We start from the raw sequence: 26197 nt of genomic DNA, 5'->3' as shown, positions 1-26197 counted from the left end.
CAACAATTGTTTGAGCGAGGAAATCAAGCAAAAGCGGCCGCATTTGGCTAAGAAGAAAGGGTTCTATATCAAGGCAATGCACTAGCTCACAAATCAGTTATTGCAATGACCAAAATTCATGAATTCAAGCTTTAATTATTATTATTATTATTATTATAAATACACATGTGCTAATAGACATTGTCAGGTGGCACACAAGTCCCAAATAATTGCAAAAGATAATACATAAAACCAGACAAACACAGATCTCTTTAACAAAACAAGTGAATCCTCATCCCATTTACAACCATTAATCAGCAAGAAAAAAAAAGATACATAAAAAAAATTAAGCTATAACATATAATACCATACACCACACATAAATCAAATTTTTACATATATACCTTACATCTATTCTTAAAAGTATACACTCTGTTAGGAAAGGGCTCGAATATTTTTGCAGGTAAGGTGTTCCACTCAACAATTGTTCTATTTAGAAAAGAAAATTTTTTTTTATTTGTCCTCTGTGCCCGGCTTGCTACCTCATGCACCCTATTCATGAGATTTAGCCCCCTCGGGTTATTTTCTGTCCGCAAACTTGAAATAATGGCTCTGTGGTAAAAGATTTTCCAACCGTCGGCAGTTAATGGCTATTTTGAGAAGCAAGACATTATAAAAAGAGAATCGAACTTATTGAACATCGCTGGAAAGAATGTATTGAGCTGAAAAGAGATTATATTGAAAATTAAATATATTTTTAGCCAAAATGTTTGTTTTCTTTGTTAGGTCGTGTACTTCTGGAACCGCCCTCGTATGATATAGAACATTCATAAATAATTACTAAGCATATCTTACATATTTATTCAAGAATTTATCCATCCTCCTAGGATAGCTTGAATTTTGCCTTCCTCTTAATTTCTTCATGAATATATTTTGGCGTAGAAATGAGCTCCTTCATCTTATAAATAATACTAAAATTAATTCAGATTTCTATGGTAGATAAAATGTTTGGTCACATTGCTACTTGCACACCGTAGAGAAAATGTGACAGAAATGAAATACGGGCCCAAATTTCTGACACAGATCCTTTTTTATGAAAGACATATTCCTTCTCATACCTTCTTATCCCTTACCCAAGGTTAGACAAGAAGCATAATGAAGTTTTACTGAAATGCATTGTAGAATTTTCCATTTTTGTTAATATGGGCATGTATATATCAGAAAATACTCTGAATGAAACTCAGGGGAAAAGATTATTAAGTTCAGTAAGAAATATGGGGTTATGAGTGCTCATTTTTATTTCTTCTGAAGTATTAGTATAGACTAGATACGCAAAAGTTTGGCCACATGAAGTATTATATTAAATTTTTTAAATGAAATATTTCTCCACTGATTCGGCGAATTTTTTCAGGAACTCCCATTAATGTGATTTTTTTGTACTATAATTGTTGGAAACTTTTCTTAACTATCATAGGCTGAGTAACTAGGAGGTAGGATAACTGTACATACATGATGTAATATTTACTGGAAAACCATTGATTTCTTTTCTTCACATTTTTTTCTTTAATTGATGAAGTACTACCAGGGAAAATGTTTTGAGCCCAGCTTTAAAACATGGTAGCAAAGTTTACCTAAGAGGCTGTCAAAGAGAGACTTCGCATGCCCTTCGATAAAAATATGAGAATTACACATCGTTCCAAGTCATGCAATTTTCGGAGACGAATTTGAATTAATTTAATATTTTTAAGTAATTTATTTGATACTATTATTACTTATCTACCAGTTAAGTTGGATTTGAATGGGCACGGGCCACACAGCAGTGCAACGATAATTCCCTTGGTTCTCTCAAAAATGATGACCAAACTTCAAGCACTACATTTGGCCCCTCTGAAATCCATCCTTCATCAAGCCCTACATGCTCACCTATTCCACTCCTGACGCTTCTTACGTGATCTCTTTGCAATACTCTCTCCTTCTATTAACTATACATTAAACATAAATTAAACTTGGGATGGAATTATCGATGAAGCTTCGTGATTTCTTTCCTTTTTATCTTAATTTCTTCTTCTGATTCCCCTCCAATCAATCACCAACCAGCAACTTCCATTGTTATCTCAGACCTACGTGTCTTATTCATCTGAGATCACTGCATAAAAGCATTGCCACTTATTTGTAACAATAATTCATCATTAACACCTGAATTTACATTGGTATCAATTGATCTTCATTACATAATCAGAAGAAGCTGCCTAATATCTTTTATAAAATAAGCGATGAAGTCCGCAGATATCCCTCATATTCACTGGGGTTTTTTCCTATTTCTATGCAGTTGTTGTTCACAGTTGGTAGGAGTTTAATTCAAAGAACTGTTCTTTGTTCGTGTAAAGGTGCATGCTGAGAAATTGAGAATAACCTGATCTTCCGCTTCGTGGCATATGCGTCACATTCCAATTCCCGTTGAGTTATTTGCATGGCCGCGGTTGCCGTAGAGTTGTTTCCTTCCGCGCGATTAATGTCGGCAGCAAGGATAGGAATCGATCGAGAGGAGGAGTGTAAGGATCTCGTGATGGAGGTCGTTATGCCGTAAAATGGTCCATCGATCCAAGGGGAAACGTGACACTAGAACGAGAAGACGGTGGCGATAAAAGTTGGGTGTGCGACAGAAGAAGCATTCGGAAGAAATGTCAGGGATGGGTGCGGGAGTAAGTAAGTGGTTTGGGATAGTCGGAGTTGTGGGGTTGATGAGATGGCGTGGCATGAAGAAACGGCTCCTGCGCGGGGTGGGTAGGAATGCGTACGGTGCACCGGATGATTAATATATGCGTGGTGGGTGGACGCGGTGGATCGGGTGGGGAGGGAGAGGTAGGGGGTGAAGGCAGGTGAAGGGGCTCTGCGGGCCGGGATGGGAGTTGGTAGGATGATTTAAGGTGCGAGAGAGAAGGGTTGGGAGGGAGAGAGGAGGTGGAGGGTGAAAGGAGGAAGCACGCAGCCATTTGGTCTCATGATTTGCAGTCCGAGCGGCCGGATTAGCGGGCCGCCCGGATTAAAAGCGCATTGATATGAGACGAGGCACGTGATAGTGGGATGAGGGAAAGGCACGAGTGCTCACATGTTCACACTGAGCGCGGAGCAATCTTCGGGTGCTTTTTTTGAGTCGTAGGAAGCGATGCGGAAAAAGCCACGGATTTTGGACATAAAAATTGATAAAATGTAGTTAAATTTATATTCCGATGTATTTGCACCCAAGGCGAATCAAATAAAATGGCATAACTACGTACGCCCTGAATTTCAATCCAAATATTTTTTCCGTATTAGGCATTAAATTTTCATATTCCAGGATTCATGTTTTTCTTTTTGTCTTCGGGCTCTATGTTTCTTATACTGAAATAGATTCCGTCACTAATTATAATTATTTCCCGGGTTATTGTAAGTAATACTGGTATTTTGAAAGAATAATAAGAGAACGAGAATCTTGGTGTTCCATTTCCTCATTTCTCGTTATAATTTATACGGAAAATGTATTATGCAATGAGAAAAAAACTTTTTCCGTCAAACTGAAATAGTATTCATGCTAGAAATATATGTACGCGAAACGTTAAATGTGGAAAGAATGGCCGGAATAACTTTAATGAAACTAAAAAGGTAGATGTTTGGCAAAAGACGCACGCCATTATCAGTAATTCAACAAGAATATAGGTTTAAATTGACCATACATAGACATTCAAACAATTCGAATTTATTTTAACTCAGGTTAACAACTTTCACAAGAAACATACTTTATTTAACACAATCTAAACTTAACGAAAATAACGTTTCCCACCCTTAAACATTTGTGCGGTTTGCTTCGGTTGGTTCCATTCGAAAACCCCTCATCGATTTCCCTCTAAATTAACCGCCAGGGCTCCGCCTTAGGCGCACAATAGCTGTCCTTTGCTTGTCTGATCATTCAAAATAATGGCAGTGCAAATTATGGAGCGTGAATTTTTTATTGCTTGGATATACAAATTGCGGAAAAATAATTTTTTTCTCCTCCTTTTCTCTATCTCCTCCCTCCCTTTTTGTGCTGGGAGGGCGGGGCAGTGGGGTCGGGGGAAGGGAGGCGAATTGCAGGGGAAGGGCAGGGCGGAGGAAGCTGCGGAACGGAGGGAATGGAAAAAGAGTGGATGAATGGAATTAATGCGTCAGTAGGAATGGGAGTGAGTGTGAAGTGGGGCGCTGGGAGGAGGAGGGCGCAGTCTGTCGTCTCCCGTGCGAGAGGATTGAAAGAGGGGGGAGATGGGGGGGAAGAGAGGGAGAGAGTTGGAGGCTGCGAGAGGAGGGAGGGAGGGAAAGAGTAGGGGGAGGGGAGGAGGAGTAACTAGATCAGGTTGGGGTGGGAGGGCCCTTTCCCTACCACTCGCGGGTCAAGGTTCGAGCTTCCGGGGTTATGGGAGAGTTAATCGATTTTTCCGAGCCTGTGCGCAAGGGGGCGGGTTGGGCAGAATCTCGTAAAATTCCTCGAAACCAGAGGTCGTATGATAGGGGTATTAAGAGAAGCCACTCTTTTTGCCGTTTTATGAGAAGAAAATGTTTAAACTGTCACATCGAGGTTTTCCTGGCACTTTCCTCCATTACATTATGAAAGTACACCCTGATTTTCTGCAACGAAAATTAAAATGTCATCCTTGAACGTAAGTAGAGGAGAGTTTGCAGACGCAAAGAAATAGATCTGTTAGCGTTATTTTTCGCATGAATTGCTTGGCTTGAAAAATTGCCAAACTTAAAATATTTAATGCATAAGGGAAGTTACATTAATTTTTACTTGTTTGAAAAATAAAAATAATATATCAGTGTGCTACAATAATCTTAAAGTCATGTGTAAAGAATGGTTGAAAGTCGGATCACCCAACAGAGGCAAGAGAAAAGAACGGTGGACCGTGACGAGAATTCCTTGGATGAAAATAGTTGTGGAAACTTTCAAGATAAGGGACATTATAAATAATGGGAACGGAAGACGATTTTTGAAAAATATGAAAATATTAGAGGAGAAAATACTATGCGAAGGAAGACCTTCAATCAATAAATATTTACTGTGACTAAGTATCCTTTAGGAACATAAAATTTTGTTTTTAGTGTCTATATAACGAAGAGGCAGGTTTACGTATATGACCGTATGTGCTTCACGAAAGCAAAAGGGCCTTAATTCACTTTGACAGGGCTTTGGACTCTCTTTTTTTCACTTGATCATTTAACTTGTCGATGGTTTCTTTTAAATGAAGTAAAATCAATAATGTTTAAATATATTTACGAGCCAATTTCGAGGTGACATCATCAGAATATGCAAAGTGCAGAGCTATCGCTTTCAAATGTAGAAACAATCCTGCTCGGCGGAAATCCTGTGCGTCCCACGTACGCTGTTCAAGTAGCGGCAATGTAAAGTCAATATTGATCGCTAATCCTTTTTTTTCCAGTTTCCATTAACACATGTGGGCAAAAATATTGGAAGAGAAGGTATTTTAAAAGCAAAGGCACTGCTTTTCATTCTCCTGAGCAGTTGACTTCCTCTCACATTTGATGGCATTTGCGTGGCTCGGCGAGTGGAGGAGCTGACCAGAGTTCCCTTTAAAACCACGACACCCAGTCGAAATATTTGTCAGCGCTCGCAATTGAAGAGAGTTTTCCTTCATTTTTTTTTAACTGTATCACGTCCCAAATGTAAGACCTCTTTACTTTTTTTTTTGAATGCCATCCTAAGAAATGTGAAGGCGAGATAGAGGTGCACGTTTAGTCCGTCGCTTTAGGGACGAACGGGTAATGGGTGTAGGGAGTGGATAATGAGTGTCGAGGCATACAGCTTCGAGCGGTGGTTGCGGGCGGGCTGCCTACGTGGTCCGCGGGTGGGGCGAACCCGCTGTAATAATACGGTGAGTAAAAGGCGGAAGCAAGAGGAGTGGGAAGGGAAGACGCAGTTAGGAGTCCTTTAGGACGAGTGTGCAGCAAGAGGATGGAGGAGGAGGGAGAAAGAGATGGAGGGGGAGTGCGGGGAAGGGAGGCGGGCGAAGCGGACGACGAGGTGGTGTGTTTGTGTAGATGGGTGACGGCGGGAGAAAAACGGGGAGGTGTGATGATATTCGCTGGGCGAGGGCCTAGGGGGGGGGGGGGACGGAGGGAGGGGGTGAAGGGCCGTGGGTAGCGCCGTGTGCGTGGAGGGAGAGGGTGAGAGGGTTCGTATTACTGGCAGCGCCATGCAGATGACGGGGTTATGAATTTTGAGGGTTGCGTGTGTGAGTGAGGGGCAGTGTAAAAGGGGGGGAGAGCGATGGGCAGGGGTACGTAGGGGGGGGGGAGGCTGTTGGGAGGAGCGGGAGGTCCCTGATGGAGTTTACGATGAGAGAGCGGGTGCGAGACTGAGTTATGGCTTAAGCTCCACCGGGGATAGCGCGATGAATATGGGGACTCCCTTAAGTTTTTCCCTCCCTCTCCACCACCTTTTCATTTTTTATATAGCAGCGTTTTTTGGTCGGAATAATATGTAATTCGAGTAAAGTCGAATATTCGACAGGAAGCGAGCGCTATTTCCGCCCGTTCCGCCATGTTGTTTCGCTTCCCTTTTCTGACGGCGGGAAACAAAAGTGACGGCATATTTCAAGCTCGCGTGTCTCCCCTATCCTGATCTCTTTTTTTTCTTTGGAAATCTTGAAATGAGCTCGGGCTTTTTTTTCTGAAAAATATGTAAAATAATGATACAGAGAGTGAAAGAGCTTTGAATTAGGGAAACTAATTCCATTTAAAAATTAAATTTTCTCATCCAAGGGATTTGATTTGGATGAGCTATTCCCGAAATAAATGGTATACATAAAGAAATAAATATAAATATATGCACATTTTTTCTTAGTATTTGTTTGAAGGACATTGGGGTGTGAATGTATTACGGTATAGTACCTTTTTGCAATAGCTTCCTATGGTTAAGTCATCTTTCATTAGATAAAAATATTATCAAATATTTCCATCGAGTAAAGCCTAGGGATTTAAATATTATGATATTGTACTTACGTATGATATTTGATTATGAGCATAAAATATGAACATTTTCACAGATGGACATGTCCTCGCTATCTATTGTTATTTTCTACGATTTGATGTCTTCTCGTCCGCAAATTGAAAAACATTGACATCAATACGTTCGTTTTTGTGACCATTAGACTCCATTGTGTATTTTAGAATCCCTCCTCAACTAATTCATTCCAATTGGTGTGTCAATGAAAACGAGACAAGCAGAGACATTAAACTTGATTGGCACTAGGTTTGGAAATTGGGGGGAAAAGTTCAAACAACGTTACAAGTAAGGGAAAAGATAGAAAACACACGCTAGGTAACTTGGGTTTGGGAAACAGTGGCCCACGTATACCTCAATCACACACCAAAAAGGCAAAATTAATAATAGATAATGAATTTAGAACAAACTTACAATCACTATATTTACCCCCTTTACAACCCAGTGCCAATCAAGTTTACGGTCTTGGCTATCTCGTTTTCTTTGCTTCACGACCGTAGGCATGTTAATTTTATATTTACCTTGGTGTGTCAATATTGCTAGGGCGCTATTTTCTCCAGTCACTTTGAAGGTAAGTGATGATGTCTCGTACTCTCGATTCGTAAGCGGAAGACACATAATTAGATGACGCAGAGTCATGAGTCATTCCTATCGTTTAGTACACAGTACCATCCCACTGAAGGGACACCCCTGCAAATTCCCTCCGAAATCTCAGGGAGAGAGAGCACGTTTTCCTCGAAACGAACTCCTCGTCAGTGGTGTCTTTCGCTTCGAGGGCGACTTCCTGAAACTCCGAAGAAATGAATCGCGCAAGTTCCGAATGCCCGCCCCCAACGAGGTTCCTTCTCAACCCCCTCCGCCGACTTCGGCTCCCCCCCCCAACCCGCCTCTCCCCTCGGGCAGACGGGATATCGTGTTAAAAGAGACTTTGATGGATTCTGGGAAATGGTGTAAGAATGGAATGCCTTTAGATGGGCTTTTGATTGATCGCTTCTTATTCAGCAAGTGGCGGAGGAAGGCGGGAAGACCTTTTTCTTAATTGTTTCCTAATTTAAAGTGCGCCTCATATTCTACATTCGTTGAGTAGTGAGGAAATATAAGTTAATCTCAAGCAGATGAGATTCCTTACAATAACTTCTGGAGGATGGTCATAAGTATTCCAATTTTTGTTACATTTTACTCGTTGATAAGATCTATGCCTGCCTCTTTATTTTATAGGATATTGCAATAGACTTAATTTGTAAATCATTTCATACGTAAATGAAATACCACTCTGAATATCATATTCACTTGCTGCGAACGAGATTTTTCTGAGAATGTACTTAACAGAACCTTATGAGTTGGATACCTGCAACTCTTTCTGTTGTCTAAAGACAAATTTCTGACAATGTAACACTAGATATGAATTTGCATTAGTGGAGATGAGGCTTTTTTCAGATGATACGAGAGAGAGAATACCATTATGCATTACCGATTTATAACTGAGTTTTTAAAAGACTATATTTAATCGCACAAATGTAATAAAAAAGATGATTTTATCATGTCCCATGACATTTTAAACCATACCTTTTTTTTAATTAAATGAATGAATTTCAGTTCCTGAAAATGTTACCATTGAAAAAATCACAAAAAAGAGAAAAACTAATTATTTAAACGAGCAATTTATTATCTCATTATCATTAAAATATCATATTAATTTTTAAAGAGCAGTTTATTGTCACTGTTAGTGTAATAGTTAAGACGATGAAGAAAAATCTTAGATCACTCTCAGGATTTAAGAGATCAACCATCCCTTGAGATGAGGAAAATTGGTAGGTATTGATAAATATTCTTCGAAAAAGGACGTCAAGTTATGAAACTACGTAAATCTCGCCATTTTTTGACGCTCTCTTGCTATTTGTGTGGTAAAAGTACGCCCCGGTAAAATATATTCATCTCCTTAGAATAATGAAAATATATTAAATTGGGTATTGACCGTCTAAAAAAAATTCAAGAATTTCTAAACGGCGCATTTCGAGTAATGTTTGGCTCAAATATTCGTTCAGGAGTAGAATGAACTTGAAATATATAATAGTCTTGTCCTGTGAAGTACAAAAAAACCCTTTGGCATAGATAATGTGACCGTGTGTTATGGTAAACTAAGCAATGGAATAAATGCAGGTTTCATCATGTTCTCTGAAATTCGCAAGAGATTTGTTTTCCCTTATATAAAATATTCTGGTCATCTTTGGCCGGGCGATTGAGATTCCGTTTTCACCGAAGCTACACTTTTTGGGAATGCGAATCACCGTTCACTCCCAAATATTCGTGGACGGCTCTCAAAAATGAGGAGGCATGGGGAAAGAGTGGAGAAACTCCTCACTCACCCGCCGAAGGGTTGAGGGGAAAGGAGAGGATCTCTGAAAGAAAATGAAAAGTAGATCCCGAGAAACTTGAGCGGAGGAAGGAAGCTGGGGAAGGGGGGGTGGGGTGGGGAGCGCGATGGGAGTTGAAACGAGAGACGAGAAAGGGTGAAAAAGAAGAGGATGGGGCTCGTGTGACGTGAGGGGAAATGAAGGATTGCAAAAGGTCAGGTTTGGAGGCGAGGTGGGCATATTCGTGACGTCGCGGCGTCCTTGATGTATGGCATCCTTCCGAAGGGAGGGTGGGCGAGGGAGGAGTGGGTGGGGGAGGGAGGGGAGGATATTTTGGGGTGGATGGTGGTCGGGGGAGATTTTTTTAATGCGAAAAAGTGAGAGAGGGCGATGCGCCGAGCACACCAAGCGGAAAGGGTTTTGTGTGCGCAGCACGGGTAGGTGTGGGGGTGTGGGGCGGGGTTGGGTGGAGTGGCTTCTTGGAGTATATATGCGTGCGACACGAGGATATGGGATACAAGAGGGGAGACAGGCGACGGGGGGCGGCAAGGTGGTCTGGCTGGGCGTGCGGGGAGCTCTCGAGCGGGGAGGGCAGAAGGGGGGCGGGCGGAAAGAAGCCTCTCGGGGGGTTTTTTGGGTCGGGAAGGACGGGGGATGGGGGAAAGGGATGGGGGTGTGTGTGTTTAAGTGGGTGACGGAAATGAAGGCCTCCCCCCCCCTCCTCTGAAAAAGACGCCTTCTTCTTTTCTTCGGAGATAAATGGGAAATTGGGTGTTGAGGTGGCGAAATGAAAAGTTTGTTCGAGGAGAAGGGGAAAAGGAGTCCATAACACTTAAGAAAAAAGGAGGGGAGGATTGCGCTGGGGAAAGGGATGAGAATTGAAAGAGAAAGGGGTGGCAAGGGGGGGCTGGAGGGAGGAAGGGTTGGAGGTGGGCAAGGTTGGATGGGGCGAGAGGAATGTGGCGGGGGCTCCGCCGAGAAGTGAGCCGTATCAAAGCATCATCTCTCATTCCTTTCCCACTTTCCTTTATTATATATTTCTTTCGGGTAGAAGGAGGAGAACGAGAGGAATATTAATGAGCATGGAGGTTATTCTTCGAAAAAAGTTGAAAAAATCATTTCAAACAATGGGAAAAATAATTGATAGAAAGTAATTTGTAATAATAAGTTCTTTGGCGTTCGCAAACAAAGTGGAAAGAATTAAGTGTGGCAGGGAGTTCGGATGCACAATGGATCGGCGACCTTCGCTGAGGATCTCATTCAATTCTTTCTGGATGAGACTTGTTTTCATTAAAAATAATTATGTTTTTCAGGGACGAACTATAATACGTCGACTTTTATCTTTTCTTTTTGCCAGAGGATTTTTTCGACCTATGGGGAAATTTCCATCCGTTGTTCTTAATGAAGCCATGAAAACCAAGTCTCAATTGGATTCAAATTATATACGGATTCAGAGACAGTATTTAAGTAATGATACCTCATAATAATAGCACTGTGGATTAAAAGTTAAAATTTATTCGAAAAATGACTACTTTAAAATAAACTACAATTGAAGTGTTTCTTTTTTTTCTGTAATCTAATCTTTTGGTACGGGAAGGGTAAATGAACTGAATGAAAGTATGCATAAAAATATTAGTCATGTGAGTTTAAATCGTGAATTTTTGTATTGATTTTTATGTAATATTTTATACAAATGCTTTATTCTTGTTTTTTCTCATACTTTTCTCTTGCTGCTGTTATTTTTTAAAATCTATTTGGTAACGATAGAATATTGAGCTATTCCACGGTAAATGTATTTCATTGATTATTTTATATCCTGCCAAAAGAGCTGATTAAAGCTGAACCATTCTATCATATCTTCCCATTTAAATATAAAACAATATTTATATATATCCTTCTAACACAGTACCCTAAATGGATATCTTTTGAATATTTTCTTTAAGTTATTCTTGAAGGAAATTCACTGGTGTATAGATGTGCGAATCGATAGGAATTCCGAACACGAAGCGCGCAAATATGGTTACTTCTTTCATAAATCTCAAAAGGCGAAAACTGTGGATTTTCGGTTCCACGAAGCCCTTCTACACGTGTTCCCTGCCTTATAAAGCCCTTAAACGGTGCAAAAGCGACGAACACAAGCGACGGATGACGGCTGTGGCCCGCATGGTGTAGCATCCCTCAGGGCCCGATTCAAACGTTCTCCACACGGCCTCGAATTGGCCATGCAGAGATGTCACTCCGGAATCAAATCGAAGACACTGTGCAGGAATCCGGGCCCTAGATTAGCGTTGCCAGGTGGGTAATGGATTGGCAAGGCAATGGAGCTGAGTCTGTGCGGGGGTGTCGGAGTAAAAGGCTCGAGGCGCAGCAAACAAAACCGATTGAAAGGACTTGGCTACGCCTCGCTCCCGGCCCCCCGCTGTCGCCGGGATCCGCTGTCTCCCTTCCGCGACGCCATCTGTCTTCTTCCGTCTTGCTCACCTCCCAAGAGGCACGCCTTCCCTCACGCCGATAGTTCTTCAACGAGTGGGATACTGCAGCAGACTATTCACCTACTGCTTCCTGTTGATCGACTACCATCGCAGGCTACATTGTTTGCTACCCTTAATCCACCAAGTTCATCGTGTATCCCATCTAAAATCGCGTAGTGTATGGTGCAATGCCTCTGAAGTTAATTAGTTATTCTAGGCATCGAGGAGGAGGGTGTATTTCGAACTCGAAAACCTGGAAAGGAATATGTCATGAAAAAATGGATAGGATTTTATCTAGCTCGTGTGCAGAGCAGATAGTTGGGGAGAGAAATATGGATCAATTAAGCATAATGGTCTGCTAGAAAAATTGCGGGCCAAATAGTATGGAAAATAATTTTAGGCTTTTCCAGTGACAAATGGTAACAAAAATAAAGTGGAGCTCACCGAGTACTAAGCCTTATGATTTGTGAAATTTACGCACCGAGGAGGGCGGAGGGCTGTTGCTCTTTCCCTTGTGTCGCTTATTGTTTCTTGGAAAGATCTAGTTGCGAGGTTAATGGTTTAGTGGTGATTATTGTAAAGTACACATATTTGAGCGAAAAATATAGAACTGTTAGTGTAAAAGAAGTATCACCATGTTGATCTGTGTGTATGTGTATGTGTATAAAATATATATATATATATATATATATATATATATATATATATATATATATATATATATATATATATATTTATATTTATATTTATATTTATATTTATATTTATATTTATATTTATATATAATATATATACATTTATATATATATAAATTTATACATATATTTTTTTAAGAATGTAATAAGCCAGATTACCACAGCATTTATGCCGGAATGGCACCCATTTCGCATATCGAATGGCGAGAGTTCGGAAATATTAGTTTGTAATTTTTGTTTTTTTTAAATGGATTTAAATAGTAGTAGTCTCATTTAAACACTTAGAAAGCTTAAGCCCACTCATACTAATTAGCATTCTTCGCAGAACAAAAATTGAAAAAAGTTTTTCAAACTGAGGGTTACAACTAAAAAAAATTTTTAATCAGTAGAACATCCTTTGATTTTATGGTGCCACGTCCCATATTAGAGCAGTTTAAGTTAGTAAATGAGGGTTTTTTTTTATATTACCGTCACCAAGGTAAAAATTTTAAAATCTCCCTTTCTTCGTTATTTATTTAGTTTTTTATCCTGGTTTTTTTCCTGGTGGGGATTTTACCTATACGATCTAGGATACAGCAATCGCTAATATATGCATTTAATTTCATCATAAAAAGACGTTTTAATAAAAATCGTCGGGTTTTAATTAGCAAATGCTAGTCAAACATGTATTCCTATGAGTGAAATTAAACATTTTAAATCAAGTATGCATACCGACTGAGGAGAAACTCTCAGGGTATCACCCAAATGTCGGCTTTCGACCTATTTGAATTTCTGGCGTTCTTTCATTTTTCACGCTCCTTCGGCTCATAAAACGAAGCATTTTGTTTGGAAAAACCCATATGCATAACCCCTCCAATAAAACATGTGAGAGGGCAGTCAAGGAGCCACAAAATGTCATCGGTCATAGAATAAATTACTAAATCACGAAATGTCTTTTCCTGTGCAAGTATTACATCCACTCCATTAACATTCGCTCCCTTCCTCTCCTGTGAATGTATTTGTGTCCTACCTTAGTCATTTTATCATGTCACTTTGCGGTGTTATAACGTATTTAGAAGCAGCCATGCCCGCCATTTTGAGCCACGGTCTCAAAAACGTAAATCCCTTTCCTTATTTTTTTCAAAAGCCACGCCTTTTCCCAAAAAGACCTCTCACTTCCGCTTTATTTATCTTCCCCCGAGGTCGCAAGTGGATATCGTAGAGTAGCCCCCCCCCCCCGTGCAGGGAGTGTGGGGGTTCCTTCCCCACGGCAGACCGTCCCGCCCCCCGGCGACCTCTCTGCTGTTCACCCCATTACGCAGCGGCACCACCCTCGCCCCTCCGCGGCCATTCCTTTCGCCCGAATGCGGCGGGAGACCTCCTCCCCCCGGGCCCCTCAAGCCCCCGGACCCCTCCCTCCCCCGCTTCCTCCCCCCCCCGCTTAACACACGCTGCTTCTCCCACCCTTAACCCGAGACAACGCCCCTCAAACCTCCCCCCTCCTCCCCTCCTCCCACCCTCCTCTCTCGTGCGTTTTACGGCATCCCCCTAGAACGCACCTGGAATGTTTCCAAAACTAGAGCAAAAAGAATCTCGGGAGTGACGCTGCCGCCGGGGGGGGGGGGGGAAGGGGGGGGTGGAAGAGGGTCGGCGGATGAGGAGAGCAGGTGAGTGGGGAGAGCTAGCCGGATGCATTTTTAAGGGCCACTATGATGGTGCGCCACATGCCACTACCTCACTAAACACCCTCTTTCCCACACCCCCGCCCTTATTTCCCATTATCCTACCTATCGCCTATGTTCTCTCCTCCCACCCTATTTCCCTTCCGATCTCCTTCCCTTTCCCCATCCTTCCGTACCTGTCAGTACGCGAGCATCGTAAATTGTGAGGTTTTTCATGAAGAATGGGATAAATCGGTATATAGGGAAGACATCTCCTCATGGTCAGTACCTGGAGTGCTTCTTTTCTCGGGTTTCGTCCATGTGGCGATTCAAGGAGGGAGTATACACAATTAAAAATTACGAAATTAAGATATTTTTCTAGATTATTTCCCTTAATCCTTCATTAAGGTCGCATTGTATACGTGGATTGGTTAATACATAACCATAGAGTATATTTTACGGCACAAATTACAGCCCTGAAATTTATTTCATTTCATGTTTTACTTTTATCCTCACTGCTATCATTTGTATTCCAATTACCTAATTTATTGCATATGATTACAATATAGCTTTATAAGAATGAACTAAGGTTGTTCGGTAGCATGTATAGTTGGATATTTTTCAATTTTCAACGGCTGCCTCTGGCGCTTAAGAGCAGAAAAATCAATGATACCCGTACTGCATATACAATACACATTTTGCTGGCATAAAATTTATTTTTTGCCCAGTAAATGTTTGATCACTCTTTATTGAACAACTTAAGTACATTATACAAGGCACAAGACCCAAATAAGCATGAACTAGTGTATAATAGTGAATATGATTATCAATCAAAGAAATTCATTGCTTGATTGCCGATAGCTAGATGTTGTCACAGATTTTATTTTTGTTTTTTGCGGGGATATTTTGTTTCTCATGTACGCATTCTTTGCCACAACTTAGTTATCTCCTGGGAATTTGGAATTGCAATGGTCTTTGTCTATTTCGTCTGGAATAAATTCCAGTTAATATCCTGAAGGATTTTAGCGTCTTCCTTAGAGTGAATTTTGAGAAAACTGACCTCTTCTATCATGAGGGACTTATTACGGCACCAAGTAATAGTGCTTCTTTCTACCGCCAAGATGAACTATGAGAAATGGACCCCGTCACACACGGATTGAAGTACTTGTTCTTCCCTCGTTCGATTCGCAACCATAACTAAATCGTATCCATTGCACACAGATATTAAATTAACTTAAATACTGTAATTCAACGATTAATTCTAGGACAACAACTATTGAATTAAGTATGTTTTTGTGTTTCTGGGAGTTTTTTTGTAATAAAGGTAACATATTTTGAAGTGATTGTATAAAGTAATATTTCTGCATACTCGGCTCGTGCCTTAGCACCCTTAACTACTCAACCGTGAGGCGATAAACAAATATTGCATTGTTAGGTTTGCAGATGATATTTAGCAGTTTAAAGTTCCCTTGACTCTTTTTCTCGTTAATATTTCCAGTGTTCACACTTACCAAGTAGGTTGGTGTGATCATTCTAACATTGGATTACAGCATATCCGGCGTGTAAATCTTGCCATTCCCATTTTAGTGTAGTCCCATGTTCAATTCCAGACGTGAGGTGGTCTCGGCAGTTCAAGCGATTCTAGAAATTCAATTTTTTTAGTAAATTACGCTATATTTATTTATTGTTAATTGTTATTGTATTGTTGTATTACGTTATATTATTTTGTGGTCATATTTTATGAAATGTATTTTGAAGTCATCTTGCTTCACAGATACATTTTATGTTACCGTTATGATATTCGGACAGTTTTACCCCGAATTACTTAGTAAGTAGAATTATTTTTAAATAATTACGTAAGGAAAATCCTATCACCAAAATTTCACTTTTTTCACATGAACTGGTGAATTTTGTTGCACTTAATACCTTTGTCCTGCAGAAATATTATTTTGCCGAGAAACGTTAAAAAGAATTATTATTGAAATGATTTTCAGTTTTCAATCAAACGCCATCGACAAATAGATTTCCTTATGCACACACACACACACACACACACACACACACACATATACACACATATATATATATATATATATATATATATATATATATATATATATATATATATATATATATATATATATATATATATATATATGAAGACTTTGTGAGATCAGTTTTAGTTCCTATTCCGAAAAAGGTAAAGGCTACATCATGTGAGGACTATAGGATAATAAGTTTGATATCCCATGCAGCTTTAAGTTGTTCTCAGAATCATAAACAAAAGGATAGAGAGTAGGGCAAATGATTACATAGGGGATGATCAGTTTGGGTTTAGGAAGGGGAGAGGTACACGTGATGCCATTGCAGTAATGAGATTATTAATCGAGAGGAATATAGAGCACAACCAGGAGGTATTTGCCTGTTTCGTAGATTTCGAAAAAGGGTTTGATAGAGTGAATTGGGAAAAACTAATGAGTACATTGCAGAAAATAGGAATAGATTGGAGGGAAAGGAGGCTAATCCGCAACCTGTACATGTCTCAGACTGCTCAGGTGCGAGTAGGGAACGGGGAGTCCGCGAGTCGAGAAATGACTCGTAAAAACTTTGAGATGGAGCGTAGCTATGCAAGGCGCGGAAACGTGGTCATTGAAGTAGGAGGATAGACGTAGACTGGAGGCTTTTGAAATGTGGGTGTGGAGAAGAATGGAGAAGGTGAAATGGACAAGAAAAGAAAACAAACGAGGAAGTACTTGGTATGGTGGGCGAAGAGAGGGGTTTGTTGGGAGCAATCCTATGGAGGCAGGTAAAGTGGATGAAGGGGGTATTGACCAGCAGTGGGATGTTGAAGACTGTGATAGAGGGGAGAATGTTAGGCAAACGAGGAAAGGAGAGGAACAGGATAGGGATGTTGGAGGGGATGAAGGGAGGAAGAAAGTACTCAGAGATGAAGAGGGACCTCATGTAAAGTAGGATGTTGTGTTTTGCTATCGGTCACAAAATTATTTAATTAGTAATTATGTCCATTCAAAAACCTACCTTAACCGGTAGATTACCTAATAATAATAATAATATATATATGTGTGTGTATAAAGTAATTAAGCCACAGAAACAGTCATACTTTGATGATAATGAGCATCAATTTAAACTAACATTTGCATTACATTTTTCCGTCGAATATCATCAGTGGAGAATGACAGTAAAGAATTCATTAAATAGGAAAGCTGGGATATGGTATTCATGAAAATCTACCTGAATTCACAAGGGTTCTGGCAGCTGCTTTATTTGGTAATAGCTGAAAATTTGAATATCAAGTCGCATTTCATTATGCGAAGTCAATGTCACATTCAATATATGACATTGACGTTTTGGGCCAAAATAATAAATGAATGAATTAATAAAATCATAATAAATAAATTATTGAAAACGAGGAATGGGCGGAATGCAGCTAATAATCATTTTCCTTTTCAAATACTGTCTTGCTGGGTCTCATTAATTACGAAAAATACTTCCATCTTACCACCCAAATAATTAATAATTACTACAACTAGCATAATAACTAAGCCTAAAACGTAACTTGAACATGCACTATTTGCTTTATTTAAGTGTTTACGCAAGGATTGCGAGTATAATTGCTACTAAACTAAAAAAAACCTATTTCTCTCTATATGCAGGATTTGTGACAACATAACTTCCTTTTTTCAAACGTAAAACGCTTTCAAAACATGAGAATTTACGTTGCCTGTATATATTTAAGGCTACACTAAGAGTGTCTCGAGCCATAAAATCCATTAATAGCTAGTTGCGTTCTATCATTTACCTTTTTGTAAATAGTTTCTCGATTCTCTTCATGTGTATCTGATCATAAGAAAGGTTATTAATGCTTATTTTTCACCTTCTCAATTCTGCCAAGTATAGATAAAATATTACGTCTAGGCATACTTTAAATACCTTATTGTAATTTTTCAGTTACTAAATATATGAAATTTACTTCAGCATTCAATTTTCCATCCAGTTCTGAATTCAACTGCAAATGATAAAAATCCAAGGCTTTCATAATTTAGGTCATGCATTAAAAAATCGAGAATACTTAACCGTGGAGTATACGGGATGCACTCGTGTTTGCTATCAGGCTATGGCTACACATGTTTACGTAACTCTACTTAGAGGTAAGTATATATGGTCACACATGTGAATCTCAATCCGCCATACTCAGACTCCCGCATTCCACGTCTCCATGCCTACTTTCTTCCCATGTCCTCTTTAGATTCGCTCACTCGCACCGGCGACTTTTCACAATGCAGAGTGGTTTCAATGAATGCCCATGGAAACGCAGTGCCGAGAGACCCGAAAAGGATTCCGCCCCGGGTCCTTCCACTCCATACCCACCCGCCCACCACCCACCCCCACACCACCCCTCACCCCCAACCCCTCCCTTCCCTGCCTCCGAAACAGTCTATCCGCCGTCGGTGGTGAAAGCGGACCAAGGCTGAAGGCAAAGATTCCTCCTCCATCGAGTACACAGCCGGGTCTTGTGTCTCCCCCAATGCGCCCCGCCCCCTTGGCGGCTCGATTCCCCGTCCCGCCCCCGCGTATGCAAACAGAGCCGCCTCCAATCAAGGTGAGTGCGCGGGGGAACCCAACCCCTTCCCCGACCTTGAACCTACTCCCTCCACCCGCCCGGGAAATGCGCTCCGGCCACCACCGCACATCCCGGGCGCACAACCCTCTCCGCTGTCACCCGACCCGACCCGTCCCCGTGCAATGCAATCCCGGTCTTTGACACTCCTCCGAAACTCCACCCCCCTCCTCTACGCCGGTTAGTGGAGGGACTTTTTCCGTGGATCCCGCATGCTAATGCGAGAGGATGAGGAAGGGAGTGGAATGGAGGTAGCCGTTCCAGTCCCGTTGCAAACCTTCGCGGAATCAAACTTTTCCCTCGAATGCAACCTCCAGGAGAATTCTTAGGTGTTGATTGAGTCTTCTCAGATTAATTGGTGTATCCATTCGTCTTGGTGCTGTTTTCCCCGAATCGAGAGCGATCAGGTGACGCCTGCAGCCACCTCCCCCCCCCATGGCCCTTTCCGTTTGGCACTCGTGGGGCATCCGGATGATCGAAGTAATGGTTAGAGCTGACGCTCTTCACTTAAACTCAGCAGCACGCACTGAGTATTGAATCGCGCGAATTCTTTTGCGTATACGCATTTTTCCATCGAAGAATCGTATCCCTTTTTAAAAGGATGAAAATCTTACAAGTGGGCAATAAAGGAAACCAAAGAATGTCTATAGAGAAATGAATAAGGATTTCACCAGCCATCTAATAACGATGATGGTTTTTATTGGAATAATTTTAATATTGCGTAAGGAAATATATACATATCAGGACGCGTAATTTCTGCTTAAAAAGATTTTAGTGCGTTGTTATGAAATAAGAATCATTTGATCACGCTGTACCATTCCTTATGTATTTAACCTTGGCAAATAAAATATTATTCATTTTCGCTAAAAGACCTTTTTAATTTCATTTTTCAGTGACTTAATTCTGAAATAAACTTCTCAGAAAGGCAATAATTAATACTTTCGGCCCCATATCTCTAATCATTTCGATTTAATTTCAACAGCTGCTGTGCTCGTGAAAAATTAAAAGTGACTTTGCTAGAAACCACCGGATATTTAATGAAAGTGGAGTAAATTTAGTTTCGCTTGTTTAGACATCATCAGGCACAGACACCTTAGCATCGCAACCGAATTCCGAGCAGCTAGAAATAGTGGTGGAAATAGAGGGAAGGAATCAAGGAGCGATTTGTGCTGTGGGGGCAGAGGGAGAGGTAGAGGCGGAGGCGGGGGGGAGCGACGAGGATAAGAACGCAGTGGGGAAAGAGGAAAGTGTTAAGAGAAGAGGACGTAATTCGCCAAATGTTCCATGTATTCGGCTTAGTGCGATAATTTCCAGTTGCTTTAGTCACGCGCGCCTCTTCCTCCAAGTGGAAAGAAATGGGAGTGAAGCAATTCCGATTCCCGTGGCAAATTAAATTCTTTGACAAGTGTTATTTGTCCAGTTGGTTTGAATCAGAACTTAGTCGTTATTTTGTACTCATTTTAGAGTTTAACCCCTATTTTCCAATCGTAATGGCGTCAAGGATCCAATTTTTCCCTGCGCGGAATGCAGTTCTTAATATAATATAATAAAAGACTTTATAGGAATCATTTTATCAGCATATGCCGAGACTGTTTCAGAGAAGTCATATTTACCCTCAGAGGTTTCTTGATCAAAGAGACACTTTGCTTTTCCACAGAGATTTTCGTTATTTCCAGATGGGTTTCGTCATGGCGCAACGTCTTCGGGGCTGCACCTTGAGGCGCGCCACGCTGCAACGAAACCTAGTTCGTAATAAAAAAAATTCTATGTGAAAAAGCAAAGTGTGTCCTTTCGTCATTAAGAATGTCCACCATGTTACGCTTGAAACATGGTCACAGAGGTTTCTTTCCACAACTACATAATACCCCGAAAGCCGATGCAAGGGTGTGTGGCGGGGTTTGTTCGGTTTGTCGGGTTTGCATGCAAAATCCCAGTCATGACACATCTACACAAATATCAGTTTGAAAATGCGTTGGATGGAAAACGTCAATCACATAATATAAGGTTCTTACATGCATGGATACTCAATAATTGGATATATTCAAATCTTGCGGAAGTTGGGCTAAAATGGTAGGTATACTTAAAAGTCATGCATGATATTCGCAAAATTGGTAGACTGCCATTGCTAATTATCTTCTTCGCGCTCATATATCTATACTATTCGCTAATGTTACGAAAGAAAAACTTTATTTTAAATATATTCGTTCTATCATCTACCTCCCTGATTTTACGTATATGATCTGATCCACCGTTGTAAGTTGGGGCCTGTAAGATATCTGTAACATCCTCAGATAATTAACCTGCCTCGAATGTATGCAATAAATTTAACTTGTATTTCAACTTACGGTGTACCAGTGGCTCCCATTCTAATTGCTCCAATAGTGTCTTGACACTGTTGCCTTGTTCATAACAACTTCTTGCAAGCTTAATTACCTATATTAATCACTATAATTACGTTGCTTTTCCTCTAGTTATAAAACTAAGCTTACCTTGTGAGGACCCCATAAACTCTCAGAGTAATAGGTAGGACCTATCCAACGTAAAATAACTAAGTTCTTCAACCCTCTAATTACTTTTTTCAAGTAAGATTTTTCAAATCCCAACGTTTTATCTTCTATTCCGCAAATTTCACCGATGTTTTTCCTCAGAACATATCGGTTAGCTATCGTCACACCACAAGTATTTTACCGATTCCACATTTTTTATTTTGGTTTCTTGTATAGTGTCTGTGTTTTCGGGTGAAATACTCTCCCTCCAAAAATTTATCGAAACATTTTTTCAAATTTAATATTAGCTCCCATGTCTTGCACCACTTTCATATGGCATTTGGATCGTTACCTTTGGATCGCATTTGTGTTTCAAGTCGCACGGACGGTCTCAACCAACACACTTTTCAAAGCAATTAATTAATTAGTCATGGTAATTGGTGTTTCTTCCCTTTAGGAGGAAAAATACGCGTGTCTCGGGAGTCTAGAGCAAATGGAGATCGTCGGGGACGGGAGAAAGCTTAAAAAGACCACGAATAAATCCTCCTCCTGCATCATTCCCCTTTTCCCATATCCACTTGTGTTTTCTCCCTCGCCGTCTCCTCTAACCTGGCTCATCTATGCCTCCGAACTTACCACATAAACTCCCCCATGATCCCCATTACCATTTCCACCACTGTGTACGACCACTTAGATAACGGTTATGATGTAATTTTACTTGATCAGGAAGGAAGGGTTTGACAATAGTTGTATTCTTCTTTTATTAAGTATTCTGATAATTCTAGAGAAGTTAATTTTGATTTTGAGATAGTGTTTATTATAAATCATACAGGGTTCGTCCGAAAAATAAGTGTACTGAGCTCAGGAAAAAAAATTGATTACACTTTTACATATCTTAAGCTAATATTCCTCAAAATAGGACCCTTGTGAGTCGATACACTTGTTCCAGCGGCGTTCCCATTCCTGGAACGCTCCCGCGAAGGCATCATCGGGAACCTCTCGAAGACTCCTCGTCGACCTCTTCTCTGCCCTCCACGAACATCTTGTGCCACCAAAAGATCATGTTTCTGGACATGGCTGACTCCCCGTAAGCCTGGTTAATCATACCGACAGTTTCGGTAGACGATTTCCCAAGCTTTACCGCAAATTTGATGGAATAATGCTGCTCCAAAAACTTCGGCATCGCGTTCCGTGACGTGGGTCGAAGCGTGGAGGTTCGCGTTAACAGAGCTCCTCACTACACCACAGCTCAGAGCCGACTGCCTTTTTCAGCGTCGCTTGCCAACATACCCCCCTCCAATCGCAGCCCGTCAGAGCGGTGCTGGGTGCGCCTGGAGCGGCGCGCCCAGCTCAGGAGTCAGTACACTTATTTTCCGGACGAACCCTGAGAGTTTATAAAACCCTAGAATACATTAGTTTACTGCATTTTAGTTAAATAAACTTTTCTTTTCCATATATGAACGCTAAATCGATTCATTAAAAAAAAAGTGTTGCTTTAAAATTGAGCGAGATAAGATTGTTTCAAAATCTGATGAAAAAATGCAACAATTTCAAAGTGTAATGTTCCTTAATGGATGACTCCGTTTAAAAGTTACTGTTGCGGTGACCCCCGCAGTTTCTCAGAATCCGATGAAAAAATATTTTCGTTCCTGTGTGCAGTCAAAGTGTTATGTTCCACTAAATTTTTGCCTAATCAACTTCTACTGGTCAAAATTCACGCACCAACACACAAACATATTTACACAGCACTGGATATACAAGTTGTATTAGGCGGTGGTTAATGAAATAGTTTGGGATGCAGTGGAAATTAACACGCAGAGGGAAAAGCTTATTTTTGCAGCAGTAATATTCATTTCAAATTTTAGAACGAATTTAATAACTTGGATTCAATTGCGTTTCATTCAATATGCTGAAAATATTTTCCACAACCTCATTTCATAGCATTAGCCTTTAGTTAATACTCTCTTAGGTCTTGTAGAAGGTATTAAAAACACGTAAGCCGATAAATTTTCTTAAAATATGTTAAGAATTCACCGTGGTTACACTGTGGCAATTGAATATTAAGATCACGTAAATATTTTTTGAGTGCTTTTGCTGACACCTTAAGCTAGGTTCCTCTGTGGTCTCTTGATGATCTTGTACTAATAAACCAGGCGCTGCTTTGAATTCCGTATGATTATCATTTCCCGGCAAAAACAAATATTTTAGTAGAAAATTGTAGGAGGTCGAAGTTACATTTTTATCACTCGCCATTCGTTTTCTTAAAATTTTATTTTTGAATCATACGTTCCGAATTTAAATGTCCCCTCTCCCTTCCTTTGCTCGGTTTTTATGCAGTATATCCTTTCATATGCCATACAGTTGCCCATCATTAATCATTCATCTTATCTCCTTGGAGTACCCAAGTGATTGCATTTGGTCTTGCCTATATTGGCGAAATATACCAACCCGCTGGGAGTATAAATGAATAAAATTCTGTGCGCCCTGCGACTGTTTCCTTATTTCCTCTCTGCCGTGTTACACTAGCGAGAGAAAATGTGAGGGAAATACGCGGCCATTTGTCTCCAAGCTCATGTCATTTTATATGGAGAGAAATATTGTCTTTAGCATCATAAATGTATTGCACGGCTGATAAGTTGCTCCTATAATTGCTACGCAGTATGTACACTATGCAACTTTGAAGTTAACAGCCCAATCTTAAGGACAATAGAAATAAAATTCTATTTATTTTAATTCAGCCATGTCATTGATTTGTAAAATATTTTCTCTTCCTGTGTTTTGGACAAATATCGATAAATGAGATCAATACATTTTTATTTGAGTATAGCATTTGTTGCGTCGGTTCTAATGCAATCATGAATGAATTCTTTTGTTATCGTTTTATTTTGACAATACTCGAAAATCTGAATACAAGATTAGGATCCGAGGGCGAGAAACGAAGTCGCCATTTGCTCCGTTGCATTTGGAGATAGTGAAGAAAATTTACTCCGCCTGCTTTGTAAATATATCGCCGTTCACATCCTCACAGTCTATAATTAAGTCTGCACACCAAAATTGAACATTTTTTAAATACCTTTTACAAACACATTTGATAACTTCTGTTCTCTCATGCAGAAGTTTCGTGCGCGGTTGCAAAAGAATAACCTAAGAGATGCTTAACAATCCGTGCGATTAAAAGTTAGAAGCATTCGCGATCCAGAGTTGTCTCGCTGACGAATAAACTAGAAATTGAAAATAAAAAAAATTAGTTCCCCAAACTTTCTTGAGATTTTGTTCTTTCTTTTTAATTACCGGGCATAATTAATTTATAAGGGATCCAAACCATTTCCTCGATAGGTGGTGGAGCTACGGAGGCAAGTGGGAGGGTAGAGAGAGTAAGAAGGAGAGAACCAAGGGGACCCTTTGTGTGTGTGGGGGTGGAGCGGTCTCATTCCCTTGGAAGGGAAGGCCCTTGGGGCGGGGTCGAAGGGGGAGGTTGGCGAAGAAGGGTCTCGGAGTGCACCACCAAACCTCCCTTCCACGCCCACCTCCCCCAACCGCACCCCCAAACCACCCACTCCTCCTCCTTCGCCACACTCCTCTCCCCAACTTCCCTCCCTCCCTCACCCCACCTTGCGACCCATTCTCGTCCCAAGCAGAATTTTATGGAGTGGAACGGGGCCTACGGCTTTCCGCAACGGTGGGCCCCGACTTTGCCACCACCACCACCCGCGCTGACGCATTCATATTGAAACAGTGACGGCACTAATGGAATCCGCCCACATTATGGAAGACACTCCGTGTTTCATCGTTATGGACCCGTGTCGTTGTAGTGGTCGTTGCTGCTGCCGTGCGCGTCCGTAAGTACGGCGGCGACGGTGTGTGGGGGGAGCAGACACACTCCCGCCTCCCCTTGCTTATTTCCGGCGCTCGCTTCCTTTTTCTCTTTCCGAGGTCCCGACGGTTCTCGGCCGGCTCCCGATCCCACCCTCACTGGGAGCGTCCACGCCGCCCCATCCATCCCGCCCTCCCTCCCCCCTCCTCCCTCGTTTCCCCACCCGGCCGCAAAGTGCGAAGAGAGGAGGACAAGAGAGGGGAGAAAGTTGAGAATGATAAAAAAGAACACGCGTGACAAAAGCAAAGGACGGACGCGGAATATTCCTCGTAGTGTAAATTTTACTTGTCACGCCGGAGAAGATAAGGGATGAGTGGGGTAGGGTGGAATTTTGTGTGCGTGACTGAGCGTCTCCTCCCTCCCTTGCCTCTCTCCCTAACTCTTTCTCTCTCTCCCTTGGGGTAACCATTAAAAGAACATGAAAAACAATGAAATAGTCACTCTCTCTCTTTTCTGACCCCTCTTCCCATTCTTCAGCTCCTATCGGTTAGCCAATTAGAGGAACTAATGCAGAAGGTTTTTGCGATTTCATATTCGCACTTCGAGTCCATTTATGACCATCTTGCTCACGCCTCATTTTAAGAGAAAAGTTATATTCCACTTTTTTAATCACTTCTTCGACTCTCTGTTTGTTGTGAAAGTGCTTTCGGTAGCCCAAGAGGGGTGAGGAGGGAACTTGCGTCAATTCCGGTTGCCAAAGGGTTCAACACGTTCCCTTAGACGTCTCCGAAGAATGGAGCGGGGCTTAGTTCGGTCCCTCGATATAAATGGGTGGCATTTTGAACTCCTTTCAACCGAGTGAGGTTTAAATCCTTGCATCATTCTGAGGCTATCACTGCCCGTCTCTGACCATCATTTGGATTTTGTTGGTTTAACGGTTTGATGCGTTGCTATGACGCTGCCGTGTGTCGCTGACTGATTATTCCGTCAATGGAGATCGGAAGGAAGTGCTCGATCTAACTAACCCTTGTTAGTTTCCCCAATTTTTTTCATTAATAACTACGATTTATGAGGATATGCCCACGA

The 26197-nt window shown here is 41.1% G+C and overlaps 1 protein-coding gene across 1 annotated transcript in view; it reads left to right on the top strand.

The window, feature by feature from the left end:
- The window catches only part of LOC139691502 (voltage-dependent calcium channel gamma-8 subunit-like), a 1299002-nt gene that overhangs the window by 491817 nt on the left and 780988 nt on the right, over positions 1–26197 (top strand). The window lies entirely within an intron of this gene.

This window comes from Hetaerina americana, unplaced genomic scaffold, assembly GCF_022747635.1.
Source record: "Hetaerina americana unplaced genomic scaffold, ioHetAmer1.1.p SCAF_37, whole genome shotgun sequence".
Lineage (NCBI taxonomy): Eukaryota > Metazoa > Arthropoda > Insecta > Odonata > Calopterygidae > Hetaerina > Hetaerina americana.
This window is presented reverse-complemented; position numbering and strand designations above follow the sequence as displayed.